Here is a 15065-nt window from a genome sequence, read left to right on the forward strand (position 1 = left end):
ATTTGGGAGAAAAGAGTCAGAAACACGGACCAGGAAAGAGGTTTAGAGGCCGGAGACCTCGTACCCAGCGGGGGCGTCCAGCCTGCGCGGAGACTTGCCTTGCCCGGCACCGCCTCGCCCCACCCCTGTTAGGCTAGCGCGAATCCCGGCGCGGAGTTCCGGGCGACGGCGCGGTCCCCACTCTGGCCCTGCCTCTTCCCTGCTCCCCTGCCTCCAGTGGTGCCAGCTGCGCCGGAGCCCCGAGAATCCGCCGCCACCGCGCAGGTTCCTGAGGCCGCCCTCACGCCACAGGTAGGAGCCGCACGGCCGCCGCCGGGGGCGCGCACAGCTCCAGCGGAGCGGGTTTCCGCCGCGCTCGCTTTCCGTCCCTCCTCCCGACGGCCCGCGGCAGCGGGCCGTTCCCCGCCCAACTTGGAGGCAGCCTTGGCAGCGGCGTCGGCGGCGGGCACCAGCTCCCTGAGGGCTCGCGGGACCGGCCTCCCTGGCAGCATTCGGGGGCCTCCAGTGCATGCCTTCGGCCCAGACTCCTGCAGAGTCGACGCAGTCAACTTGGGCGCGCACTTTTGCCGGGGCAGGTGGCTCTGGACTGCAGAGCCGCGCTGGCTCCAGGCCGAAGTTGAGGGCGTCTTCTGCAGGTGTATCCATCTAGCTCGCCGCGGAGGCCCCAGTACAAGTGTGTCTGGTGACTCTAGGTCATCTCGCGCCCCTGGGGTTCTCGTGTGCTGTGGGATGACCGAGATGGCGCTGGCGGTGGGACCAGTATCCCAAACCAACCAGGAAGTGCTGTGTTCCGAGGCTGAGCGCCCAGCCCGCCAGATGCACCGTCCTGGGCGTGTGGCCACAAAGCTACCAGCTGTGGCGCCCACGAAGTGATGACGCCGGGGCGGGGCAGGGATAAGGGCCCAAGGACCTGGGTGTGTATAAAGGGGCTCCAGCTTCAGGTATGTGGGACTTAGGTCTCAGATCCAAGAAAGTGGAGCTTCAAGCTTAGGATAGAATTGTGTGAGGCCCTTCAGAACTTGTAGAGTCAGTCCAGAACTATCACCACGCCTGTATTTTATCTTTACTGTCTTTGTAAAGTACTAAAGGCAAGTAGATTCTTAAGGACCACAAATGTTTCTGCGTTTCATTATCCCTAAGTTTTTCCCCGAAATGAGGAGTTCCCTTACTTTACTTGCCAGGCCTACCGGTTACAGTTTAGACCCCCCTTTGAGTGCTTTCTCAGGGCTTCGGGGAGGCCAGGTATCCCCAGACCTCTGAGCTCTGTTAAATGGCTAACTAAAGGTGGCGCAATGAAAGTGTAAAGAATGAAAATTAATCTATAGCTTGAACTATTAACAGACTCCACAATTACACACTGCCTCTTTGAATAAGATTTTCTTTCAGTATTAAATGTTTTATGATAACGTACATGTGAATAGGGCACAGTCTTTTAGCTTGAATTTGGACACAGCCTTTAAATGTTGTTTTAGGATCTTTTCACTAATTGTCTGAGCTCCCTGCTTGTCTTCTCAGGATCTAGTATAACTCACAATCCATATGAAAAGTGTGAGTAGTTAGGGCTTTGAGAAAGGTGTGTCTTTAACATGTTTGTACCTGATGTTAGAGTATTTGGGAACCACGGCTAGAAGTGCTGTATTTAGGCTTGTTGATTCCCTTACAACCAGGCAGTGGGGGACCCTGCTCCTTGGAAGCTGTCTGATTACTAAATGTGCATTTCTTAATTAAAAATGATTTGTTATAAAATTCATTTACCTTTAACTCTTATAGGGTTTTCCATGTTATTTTATTTTTATTGTGTTTGATACACATAACATAAAATTTTTCATTTAAACCATTTTTTAGTATGTAATTCAGTGGCATTAAGTACTTTCATATTATTGTGCTCCCATCACAACTATCCCTCCACAAAAGTCTTTTATTTTTTTAGAGTTTTAATAACATTTCAATGATAATGACTACAATACAAGCTTTAGTTTTCTCACTAAGCGAAGTTTGAGCTCCTTCTCATATTTTTAGAGAAATTCACTTTTAAAGAAGAAAGTTGAAAAGGTATAACCAGACTGTGTTTAGTAAATTTTATCCCCATCAGGAAAGGCCTAATACTTTACTCTGTGAGGATAAACTCCTGTGGTAAGTTGCTTCAGTCGTGTCCAACTCTTTGCAACCCTATGGGCTATAGCCCGTCAGGCTCCTCTGTCCATGGGATTCTCCAGGCAAGAATACTTGAGTGGGTTGCCCGGCCCTCCTCCAGGGGATCTTCCTGACCCAGGGATTGAACCTCATCTCTTAAGTCTCTTGCATTGGCAGGTGGGTTTTTTACCACCTGGGAAACCCAGAGGATAAGCTTGCTGCTGCTGCTGCTGCTGCTAAGTCGCTTCAGTCGTGTCCAACTCTGCAACCCCATAGACAGCAGCCCACCAGGCTCCCCGTCCCTGGGATTCTCCAGGCAAGAACACTGGAGTGGGTTGCCATTTCCTTCTCCAATGCATGACAGTGAAAAGTGAAAGTGAAGTCTCTCAGTCGTGTCCAACTCTTCGCGACCCCATGGACTACAGCCCACCAGGGAGTTTTTCTGTTTGTTTGTTTTTTGGTCTGTGCCGGTGGCTTGCGGAGTATTAGTTCCCAGAGAAGGGATTGAACCCATCTCCTGAGCAGTGAGAGTGCGGAGTCCTAACCATTGGATGGCCAGGGAATTCCCTAGAGTTGTTGGTAGTTTCCTCTCCTTAATCTCTAACAGAAAGATGAAATTCCTTTGTCTCCTTAGCAGCTCTGTAGCATGTTTCCAAATTATGCTTGAGCTCAGGTTGTGCACCCGTTTAACTAAAAGGAGTTTTGATTGAGCTAGCTCCTAGGTGTAGCAGTTTCCTTTCCACTCTAGATGTTTACTAAACATTGATGGACCCAGAGGACCCAGTACATAAGACATGACCCTTTAAACTCTTAGTTTGAGTCACTGTGTGCATAAGAGAGCTGTAGCTGTCAGGACCTGGTTTTATGTTTTAAATTCTTTAAGTCATAGCACCACAAAATAAAATGTATTCTCCCTCCAGGGTGTGGATAAATGTTTTTGCAGGGTTAAAATGAGAAACTCATACCCTAAATTTCTCATAAGCCTGTGACATTTCTGATTAGAAAAGGGATGGTACAAATCCTGTCTCATGCTGTAGTGGAAATGCCTTCCAATGTGTTTCCCTAAATTCACAGGCCAGTGTAAAATCTGTATCCCAGATGTTTTAATGCTGGGTTTTTTAATGAAAGTGTATAGTAGGTGTTTCATAGTGTCATAGCTGATTTTTTTTTCCTTTGTGTTGAGAAACTTGCTTAACTTTTTAATTTATTGAACAAACATTCTGTGACAGAATACAAAATGATTTGTGTATTCAATCAACACTTAAAGGTACTTTCTGTGCACCAGACACTATTCTAAGCATTTTACACACATGAGCACATTTTATTCTCAAAACAACCCCGTGAAGTAGGTATGTAATAGTCCTACCAGCCCCTTTTATAGATGAGTCATTGGAGGTACAGCAAGCTAGCCTATGGCAGAGCTGGGATTCCATTGCGGGCATCTTGAACCCAGGGTTTTGGCACTGCTGTCTCATCAGAAAAATATAGCCAGAAATTGCACCCTCCTGACAATTTTTTTTGTATTGTTATATTGCTGTTTTGTCCTTATCCTTAGGGATAAATAACTTGACATAATTGCAATCGAAGTGCAGCTCAGACAACCAATTCAACTCCTCTATTTTTCAGCTGGAGAAGGAAATGGCAACCCTCTCCAGTATTCTTGCCTGGGAAATCCCATGGACAGAGGAGCCTGGTGGGCTACAGTCCATGGGGTCGCAAAGAGTGGGACATGACTGAGCAACTTTCACACACGCGCTCGCACACACACACACACACACACACACACACACGCACACACTTTTCACTAGCGGAAATTAAAGTGGAGTGTGGTTTTGTCAGGCTCTGTGAGCACTGAGACAGGGTCCTAGAGACTCTCTGCTGGTCTCCTTGCCTCTTGGTTATGAGGAGTTTTGGACAGGGATCCTGAAAGGGTCTGTGGAGGCCAGGATATGTGTATGGGGAGGCAGTATTTGCCTATCAGAGAGGAAACACTTCTGTATTTTAATAATCGTTATGACCATCCCAGAGCTAATCTGCCAAATGAAGGCCTGGGTTTTATCCCAGGTGGACAGAACAGAAGTTTGTGGCTGACCATAAGCCATGGAAAGTCTTGCTGCTTAGGGCCCCAGAACCCCAATTCCTTCCCCAGCCTGTGACCTCAGGCTCCCCTCTGGATGAGAGGAATATTTTATTCTGTACTCAATCATTTTTTTGCACTTTTTGGATCTGGAGTTGGGAACCTTTTGAAAGCCTCTGACGCACAAAAGAAAATCAGCCAAGAGCAACAGGGAAATAAAAATAACTCTGTCTGGTCGGCTCTTTTGTTGAGAGAGGGAGAGACTTCTAAGGGCATAAATTGACAAACTTTACATTAAGGACAGGAAAATCAAAGTTCAGTACTCAACAGTGATTTTTTTTTTCCAAAGTAGGCTCTTGCAGACAGAAAGTGAATTTGGATGAAGGAGAATAAGGAATAAATATGGGAAAAGGAAGGTGGTGGAGTGGGAGGGAGAAGCCAGTGCAGAGAGGAACCAGCACAGGGGAAGACAGGGTGCTGAAAGTTTGGTCAGTTCTTTACACAAGCTTGAGGTTCCGTGTGATTCTGCATAACAATCCCTTTGAAATGTCAAGTGTAGATGAAAATGATCTTTTCTTTGGTTTATCTTAAAGTGATTATTTATTTATTATTTTTCTATTGAGTTAACATTGATTTATAACATTATGTAAGTTTCATGTGTACAGCATTCCATTTCTACTTCTGGATACACTGTGCTGTGCTCTGCTGTGCTAAATCCCTTCAGTCATGTCTGACTCTTTGTGACCCTATGGCCTATAGCCTGCCAGGTTCCTCTGTCCATGGGATTCTCCAGGCAATAGTACTGGAGTGGGTTGTCATGCACTCCTTCAGGGGATCTTCCCAACCCAGGGATCCAACCCACATTTTTTACGTCTCAGGTTCTTTACTGCTAGTGCCACCTGGGAAGCCCCTGTATACGCTACAGCCACCAAAATTTTTAGTTACATCTCCATATATTTGATCCCCTTCTTCCATTTCACCCTCCCACCATCCCTCCCGCCCCCCAGCCCTTTCACTCTAGCAACTCATACTTTGTTCTCTGTATCTATGTGTTTGGTTTGTTTAATTTTTTTTTTGCTTTTTAGTTTGTGTTTTATATTTCACAAATGAGTGAAATCATATAGTATTTGTTTTCACTTAACATAATTTCCTCGAGGTCCAGTTATACGTTCAAAAGGCAGGATTTCATCTTTTTCTTGGCTGAGCAATATTCCATTGTAATTATCACATCTTTTTTTTTTTTTGAACAGTCATTTATTTTACAAAGTTGTTTAAATCCACTCTTTAGCAACATTTAAAAGGCATATTTAAAAATGTGTTTTCCAACTTATTAGTGGTCACTAAAGTTAAAGTCACCAGACATTCTCATGGAGTTTCAGTTTTCCTGGGCCTCCACAAGACTTCTCCATTTGGATCAGTAACATTGTAGCATGAGAGGTTAAACTGTCCACCAGTTAATATTCATGTATAGGAATGCCATGCACCTTTACATTGTCTTCCCACACATGACCTCATTTGCAAGCCAAACAACATTATTGATACTCACATTTACAGATTAGAATGCTAGGCCTCATGTTCATGCATCTAATAATTAATTTCTAATTTGAGGATACTGCATCTTCTTTATCCATTCATTCATTCATGGGCACTTAGGTTGTCTCCATATCCATTATAAAGAATGCTGTAATGAACATAGAGGTGCATATATCTTTTTTAATTAGTATTTTTTATTATTTGGCTAACTATGCAGAAATAGGATAGCTGGATCATACAGTAGTTCTAGAATTAATTTTTTGAGGGATCTCCACACTGTTCCCCAAAATGGCTGCCGCAATTTACAGTCCCATCAACAGTGTATGAAGCTTCCCCTTTCTCCACTTCCTTGCCAGCTTGTTATTTCTTGCCTTTTTGATCATAGCCTTCTAACAGGCATGTGGTGACACCTCATTGTGGTTTTGATTTGGATTTCCATAATAATTAGTGATGTTGAACATTTCTTCGTGTGCCCATTAGCCATCTGTATGTCTTCTTGGAAAAATGTTTATTCATCTCCTCTGCCCATTTTTAAATTGGGTTGTTTGTTTTTTTGTTGTTGAGTTATATGAGTTCTTTTTATATTTTAGATGTCAACCCTTTATTGAATATATGGTTTGTAAATATCTTCTCCCATTTGGTAGGTTGTCTTTTCATTTTGTTGATAATTTCCTTGGCTGTTCAGAAACTTTTTAGTTTGATTTAGTCCCACTTGTTCATTTTTACTTTTGCTTCCCTTGCCTGAGGAGACAAATCCAGAAAGATATCGCTAAGACCACTGTCAAAGTGCATACTGCCTATGTTTTCTTCTAGGAGTTTTATGGTTTCACGTCTTACATTCAAGTCTTTATCTTGAAGTGATCTTATTGTTTCTTAAAACCATTACTAATCAACAAAGCATGTGGACAAAGAGATACCAGGTAACTCTTAACCCCAGCTTGGGGTCTTCATACTAACCTAGTCTATTTTTGTGTACACTCTTTTTTATGAATGGATATTACATATAGCATGATATTAGAATCACTGGGTTTTCAATTATTTTATCGCTTGTCTTCCCCATGAGAGGCCACTGACTGTGTTTTTTTCACTTTTGCATCTCCACTGCTCATTGTAGTGTACAATTAGATGTGAGCTGAATCGGTGTGATTCATTTTATTCAAAATATGTAAATATTTCCAGAAAAGATTATTATAATGAATGTTTTACTTATTTATTTGTTCTGCTGTGCCATTTAACTACTTTCAGAAATAAACTTGTAGAAGCACAGTGGACAGTCTGTGGCATTTTGAATTTGCAGCCAGTTTACTCATTTCATTGGTCTTTTCCTGCAGTATTTTCTACCTGAATTCTGATGAAAGAGTCCTTTGAAATAAGGAGATTGGGGAGGTAGCAGAGGATTGAGGTGTGGGTTCCAAAATCATATTATCTTAAGGAAAAAAAGAATCACCTGATAGAATTTTGTAGATGCTAAATATTTCGAAGCTAGGAACATGGAGCAAAGATTTTTTACCCTAACCCCAGTCCCAGCCCCAATCTGCCACTGTCTTGTCTGGAAATGTAGGGTGATGGGGCAGTGATGAATCAAAGCAGGTCTTGTAAAGCAAGTAAGGTAAATAACAGTAAGGCACAGTTGAGCCCCACAAGTTCCTCACCAGGAGTAATGGCCAGAGTCCTTGCCCTAGGAGCCTGAGAGCTAGGATTCAGATCTTGAGGATTCGAGCACCATGTGGCCTGAGACAAGTAACTGAAAAGTCCCCTATACCTCGGTTTCCCTATCTGTAGAATGGGGATAAAAAATAATACCTATCTCATAGGATTATTGTGGGGACTGGAGGAAAAAATGCCTGTAAAGCATTTAGCCTAGAGCCTGGGATTTCCTGGTGCCTCGGTGGTAAAGAATCTGCCTGCCAGTGCAGAGATGCAGGTTCAGTCCCTGGGTTGGGAAGATCCCCTGGAGAAGGAAATGGCAACTCACTCCAGTATTCTTACCTGGAGCATCCCAGGGACAGAAGAGCCTGGTGGTCTATAGTCCATGGGATTGTAAAAGGGTTGGACCCAGCTTAGCAACTAAATAACAACTGAAACATAGAAATGACACAATAAATGTTAGTTCCCCTCTTTCAAAAAGCTCTCCCCACTCCATCCCAGAGCTAGCAGGAGTGACACCCCTAAATAGCCAAGCAAATCACTGTGGGAGGAGACATGGAGGTGGGGCCTTATGGGAATATGGATGAGGGAGAAATTAATTTTTCCTGAGAGGAATTCTTGAATAAGTATGGCATTCCATGAGACCCCAGTGATGAGAAGCAATAGGAAAGCTTCAGGCAACAGAGCTACTTACAACTAGGGATAATGAGCTATATGCCTTTGATAATCATACTTTTTCGGTATATGTTTTGACATTAGGTAGAAATTTTGATTTTTTCTTAATTTACAAACATAGGATGGCATTTGGGCTTTGCCGGTGGTGAAGTGGCTTCCCTGGTGGCTCAGCAGGTAAAGAATCCGCCTGCAATGCAGGAGACCAATGGCACAGTGGTGAAGAATCTGCCTGCCAAAAGCAGGAGATGCAAGAGACATCTCTGAATCCCTGAGTGGGGAAGATCCCCTGGAGAAGGAAATAGCAACCCACTCCAGTATTCTTGCTGAAAAATCCCATGGATAGAGGAGCCTGCTGGGCTACAGTCCATGGGGTCACAAAGAATCAGACACCTGTCTGCACGCACACACAGGGTGGCATTTATTTATAGTAGGAGAAGCATGATTTGCCTCTCTTTTCCAACGAGTGTATGTATGGAGGTATATTTTTAAAGTATATTTAGAATTAACAGTAGGGTGCACTCTCAAGGGAAGAGTGAACTAGTCTGTGCTGTGCTGGAATAACATGCCTCCCATCACGTTCCTTGCCTTCACGTTAAATGGCAGGAGGGCGTCACAGGCTTCGCCAGCTTTCTAGGGGTGTGAGTAACACATATCTGCATGAATCATGGATATAAGTGTAGACTGTGTGTCAGTAACCTACACCAGCCGTTTTCACACTTGAAGGAAAAAACTGTTGTTACTGTCCCCCGCCCTGCCCCTAAGAACCGCTTTTCTGAATGAACTCTTCTGTGAAATCCCAGTATGTAGAACACCCTAAGCACAGCCATTCCTGAGGATTCCTAGATGGGCCCAGTGAACCAGCTGTGTCCCCCCGTCTCCCTCCCTGCCCACATCCTGGCAAAGGCAGCTGCCCCTTAGCAGCTGGAACCGTGGGGCTCCTCGGAGCAGATGTGAAAGCATTGCTGTACGTCTGCTGGAGGGAAGAGAAGACGAAGGCCTGAAGAGGGGAAGGGAAGGAAAGGCAATGGACTGGTTTTCGTTTTTTTTTTCAGAAGCTTTTGCCAGTGATGCGCTGGAACTGACATGCTGAGAGCTGGTTTTAAACTTTCAGGAATTTCATGAGCCAGTTGTTAAACATGCCATTATGAAACAACAGATTGCCTAAGTTTGGATTTTAAACTTACATTAAATGCATTATATTGAAAACAAAAGTAGTGTCTTGAGTTTGGAGATGTGGTTGGAGGTAAAGGAGTACCCCGAGTTATGCAATGTTCTTAACTATCTTGTCCTATTAGCTAGTATAATTGTGGTTTCATACTCTTTTTTTATCTCAGCTGCATCCACTTTATATTTTTTCTTCCCAACTTGTATAAGATTTCTTTCTTTCTTTTTTTTTTTTTTTTTGTTGTTTAATTGCATTAAATATGACATCTATCATGGTGTTGAATACAGTCGGGAAGGTCCCTGGAGGAGGGCATGGCAACCCACTCAAGTATTCTTGTCTTGAGAATCCCATGGACACAGGAGCCTGGCGGGCTACAGTCTATGGGGTTGCAAAGAGTTGAACTCAACTGAAATGACATAGCACGCATGCATGCCTGATCAGTAATAGCAGACAATCTTTTTTCCTATTCCTAGGAGAAAACTTTCAACTTCTCCTTAAATGATATTTGCTATACATTTTTAAGTTAATCTTTATTTGACTATAAAATTTTACTTCCCTTTTTCTTTTCTATGAATTTTATAAATTATGAGTGGACATATAGTTAAACCAAGTCCGTTTTCCCTTAACTGCATTCACTTTAATCCTTGATTCTATTTGTCTGTAGAAATAGGATTCTTCAGACTCAGTTTTCTCCTTCAGAGCAAGCTTGCCCTCTCCTCACTCCCAGTCAGTCATTCTAAGGTCTGGCTAAACAAAATCACCTGGGAGCTTGATTAAATTCAGAGGCCCAGGTTCTGTCATGTACCTACTAAATTGGGTTTCTTGCGGGCAGGGGCAACTCGGTGCAGTGTAGTGTGAGTTCCTTTGGGATTCTGATGATCCTCCCATGTATCTGCTTGGCCCCTGTGGGCACTTGCTGCCCAGCCCTGGGGCCTCCATGTGCCCGGCATAGTGTCAAGTCATTTGGGCTACTGGACCCAGGCCACATTGCCCGAGAGTCTCGACTTTTATGTTTGGCCTCAAATTCTCTTCCTGTGAGACAACTTTCAGAGTCTGCCTCTTGGCCCCATGAACCTATTTCTCAGATAAGGGCCTGACTCCCTGAGCTCAGATCTGTTGGGGCCTAGATTCTCACCTAAGGATACAGCTCTGCATGGTACTTGGAGACTAGCAGGGAAGTCAACTGTGCTAGGTTTGTTCCCACGTTAGCCTCAGTTTTCATCTTTCTGAACTACAGTTGCCCATCTCTGGGGATGGTCGGCAGGGGGAGTTCTGTTTCTGGAGCATACCAACCTGGTTCCACTTCAGGGCTTTGCATTGTGCCATTCCCTCTGCCAGAAACAGCCTTCTCCCGAGTCTTTGCGTGGCGTGCATCTTTTTGACATTTGGGTCAATGACGAAAGGTTCAAATATCACCTCTCTGAAAAGTCTTTCCCTGACCATCAAACCTGCCTCCCTGCCCAGTCTGCATTACCTTGCTCATAGCCTCATTGTCCTAGCTATTCCTGTGGGTGGTTTTCACCCTGGCACTGATCACTAAGAGTTTTTCTTCACGTCTTAAATACTGAGTTTTCTACATACGAACATAAGCTCCATGAGAGCTGGCATTTGCCTGGCATGTAGTAGATGCTCACTAATTGTAAAATGAATGCCTCTCTGAACTACTGTGTGAGTACGTGATGTTAGTGTGAACCCTGAGTTCCCGGGTGATTTATCGGTTCTTGTTATCACTCTTTCCTGATTCCACAGATGTTACCTTTAGGACAGTGATGCATTGCTGAGATATTACTGCCATTTGGAACAAGGGCCACTCCCAACCAATGGGAAATAAAATCTGTAGCCCTGTATATGAATGTTTCCTTTCATATGCAGAGAGCGTGTAAGGGTTGATTGAGCTGTAGCTGTTTGTCCTGTGGGTGATTAATCTGTGATAAAATGGATCAATTAAACATGAAAGTAGTGTAAAATAAACCTGATAGATTTGGGGAAATTCCTGTTTTCCTCCCTCTTTGAGTTCTATTGGGGTGGTGTTGGGTGGGGTGATGGGGTAAGAGGGCTATACATCACTCTGTAAGACTCAGGAGTCCAGAAGGGCATATTGGAGAGGTTTGTCCTATCTGACGTCACAGGGAACAGACTTGACTAATGAGGAAGTAAGTTTTACAGATCTGTGGCCAAGGAAGGCCAGTAGGCCTGGTGGTGAAAGCCATCACCTTGTGTTTGCTGCTCACACTGGTGCTGTAAGTTCGTCAGTGGTCTTTTGATGCCAACAGAGTGCTCCACATGTGCTTGTGCAGCGAAGATGTGGTTCCGCCCGCACAGAGCTTGTGGTCTAATACAGTCAGTTAAAGGCTGGACTGAGTCGTGCAGCACAGTGCTGCTAGGCTGCCTAAGTGGGCTGGTATTTTGTTACGATAACACATCCCAGTTTTTCATGATAGTGATTTCAGTCTGCTCTAGGATTGGAGCAGCAGCTAGGGTAAAAGATGAAGAGAGCAAAGCTCTGAACTTCTCTACACTTCACTTTCCATAAAAGTATCTCATTTGAAAAAAGCATGATTTTGTATACTTATTTTTTAAAAAGCGAACTTTGTGTTTCAGAGTCATAGAAAAGTTTCGAGGATGGTGAAGTGAAAAAGTGAAAGTGTTGGTTGCTCAGTGTTTGACTCTTTGTGAGCCTATGACTGTATCTCACCAGGCTCTTCTGTCCATGGAATTCTCCAGGCAAGAATACTGGAGTGGGTTTCCATTCCCTTCTTCAGGAGATCTTTCTGACCCAAGGATTGAACCCAGGTCTCCTATTTTGCAGGAAGATTCTTAACCATCTGAGCCAGATGGTTAATTAGGGAAGCCCAAGAATACTGGAGTGGCTAGCCATTTTGAGGATGGTATACATGGGTAAACTATGGTTTCCTTTCTTATTAAATCTTATATTGGGGTGGCACTTTTGCAATAATTAATGAATCAATACTAATGTATTGTTATTAAAGTCCATACTTTATTCAGATTTCCCCAGTTTTCTCTAATGTCCTTTTTCTATTCCGGGATCCCATCCAGGATACCATGTTACATTTAGTTGTCATGTCTCCTTAGGTTCTTCTGGGCTATGATATTTACTCAGATTTTCCATGTTTTGATAACCTTGATGTTTAAAGGGTTACTGGTTAGGTATCCCATTCGTGTCTTGCAGTGGTTGTTTAGTCGCTAACTCGTGTGTAACGCTTTTGTGACCCCATGGATTGTAGCCTCCTCTGTAGCCTGCCAGGCTCCTCTGTCCATGGGATCTCCCCAGCAAGAATACTGGAGTGGGTCACCGTTTCATTTTCCAGGGGATCTTCCCAACGTAGGGGTTGAATCTGGGTCTCCTGCCTTGCAGGCAGATTCTTCGCTGCTGAGCCTCCAGGGAAGTCCAAAGGTTTCTTGTCAACTGTCCCTCAATTAGAATGTTTATGATGTTTTTCTCATGATCACATTGGAGAGGAAGACCACAAAAGTGGTCTCATTACATTGCATCAAGAATACACACCGTCATCATGACTTACTGCTACTGGTGTTCACTTTAATCACCTTGCAAGGCAGTGTTTGCAAGGTTTCTTCACTATGGAGTTGCTCCCCCATTCCTACCCAATACTGTACTCTTTGGAAGGAAGTCACTCTGCACAGCCCATACTATTGAGATAGGGAGTTATGTTCCACCTCTTAGGGGAGGGACAAGTAGCTGCATAAATGATTTTAAATTCTTCTGTATGGAAGATGTGTCTTTTCATCCCCACCTATTTATTTATTCAATTATTTATTTATCTCAGTGTGGACTCATGGTATTTGTTTAAAACTGTGGATTATAACCCCATACCATGTTATTTACTTATATTTGGCTTTTTAAAGATTTTATTCAAACAAAAACATTCTACTGTTTTAAAAGGTTAGAAAACTATTGTTCATATATATAGTTTTATATATATAATGTTATTATATATAACATTATATATATATATATTTATCTTTCCTCTTTTTCCTTTAAATACCCTATTTATGCATTTATTATTTGGAGCAATAAAAGGCAAATTACCAGTTAGGATTTTATCATGTTTTTTTTTTTTTCCATTATTTTTTGCAGGAGTGAAATTAAGATATAAATATTTATGTGTTTGGGGGGATGGTAGAGGTCAAAGGCATTTCTTTCCCCCATTGTATACTGAGTTTGCATTCACTACTTTCAATTATTGCTGAAATAAATGTCCATCATTTATATGGACATTTATAGTCAGCTCTCTTCCTAAAACTCCTTAGGAAGTATAGGAATTTAGGGACAATTTTTGTCTTTTTTTATTTTCTTCAGAGTTTTCTTAATTAAATGCTGCTCCTGCTACTGCTGCTAAGTCGATTCAGTCGTGTCCGACTCTGTGTGACCCCAGAGACGGCAGCCCACCAGGCTCCCCTGTCCCTGGGATTCTCCAGGCAAGAACACTGGAGTGGGTTGCCATTTCCTTCTTCAACGCATGAAAGTGAAAAGTGAAAGTGAAGTCGCTCAGTCGTGTCTGACTCCTAGCGACGCCATGGACTGCAGCCTACCAGGCTCCTCCGTCCATGGGATTTTCCAGGCAAGAGTACTGGAGTGGGGTGCCATTGCCTTCTCCAATTAAATGCTAGTCAATGCATTGTTCTCATTCAACGGTGAATTTGTTACAGAAATCCCCATGGCAGTCCTCCCTGCTTTCTGTTTCCCACAACCAGTCTCCTATGTGTAGATTTTTTCTCTACTAAACCACATGATTAAACTCTTGTTTTTGTTTTTCAGTAGCTCAGTCAAGTCTGACTTTTTGCAACCACATGGATTGAAGCACACCAGCTTTCCTGTACTTTACTATCTCCTGGAATTTGCCAAAAGTCGCATCCTTTGAATCGGTGATGCCATCCAGCCATCTCATCCTCTGTTGTCCCTTTCTCCTCCAGCCTTCAATCTTTTTTGGCATCAGGGTCTTTTCCAGTGTGTTGGCTCTTTGCATAAGGTGGCCAAAGTATTGGAGCTTCAGCTTCAGCATCAATCCTTTCAATGAATATTCAGGGTCCATTTCCTAATTTAGAATTGCCTGATTTGATCTCCTTGCAGTCCACTGGACTCTCAAAGAGTCTTCTCCAACACCATAGTTCAAAAGCATCAATTCTTCAGCATTTAACCTGCTTTATAGTCCAACTCTCACATCCAAACATGACTACTGGAAAAAACATAGCTTTGACTATACAGACCTTTGTTGGCAAAGTAATGTCTCTACTTTTTAATATGCTGTCTAGGCTTGTCATAGCTTTTCTTCCAAGGAACAAGCATCTTTTAATTTCATGACTGCGGTCATCATCTGTAGTGATTTTGTAGTGCAAGAAAATAAAGTGTGTCGCTGTTTCCATTGTTTCCCCATCTGTTGGCCATGAAGTGATGGGACTGGATGCCATGATCTTAGTATGTAAATATAAATATCATTTATATATAAATTTCACCTCTTTTTAAAGCACCTAAAAGTCTAACATATAGCAGATCCCAACATGTTTATTGGACTGGCTTGAAATAGAGGGAATAATCCTAAAACTATTTCATTCCCTTTACTTCTCAATATTTTTGATTTTCTCTTGTACTTCATTAATAACTTTTGTTCTACAATCCAGTGCTTTTTGGTGTTCTTATTTCTGTGCCAGTTCACACACACAGATATACTTTAGGGAGTGGTTTTAGTCACAGGCCAATTCTATTTTTTTTTTTTCTTTTTAATTGAAGTTGTGGGTTGTTGTTGTTTAGTTGTTCAGTCCTGTCTGACTCTCTTTGCGACCCCATGTACTACAGCA

At 42.9% G+C, this 15065-nt stretch overlaps 1 protein-coding gene across 3 annotated transcripts in view; it reads left to right on the forward strand.

The window, feature by feature from the left end:
- The first annotated feature begins 206 nt into the window (after positions 1-206).
- PLD1 (phospholipase D1) overlaps positions 207-15065 on the forward strand; it is a 272923-nt gene continuing 258064 nt past the window's right edge. For 2 of the 3 annotated variants that reach the window (XM_061415905.1, XM_061415916.1), the window contains exon 1: positions 212-291. The gene's annotated coding sequence lies outside the window, so the exon portion shown is untranslated. Of the gene's footprint in view, positions 292-15065 lie in introns of all 3 variants that reach the window. The other variant, XM_061415861.1, reaches the window with a different exon arrangement.

The sequence above is a fragment of the Bos javanicus genome, chromosome 1, assembly GCF_032452875.1.
Source record: "Bos javanicus breed banteng chromosome 1, ARS-OSU_banteng_1.0, whole genome shotgun sequence".
In the NCBI taxonomy this organism is placed as follows: Eukaryota; Metazoa; Chordata; class Mammalia; order Artiodactyla; family Bovidae; genus Bos; species Bos javanicus.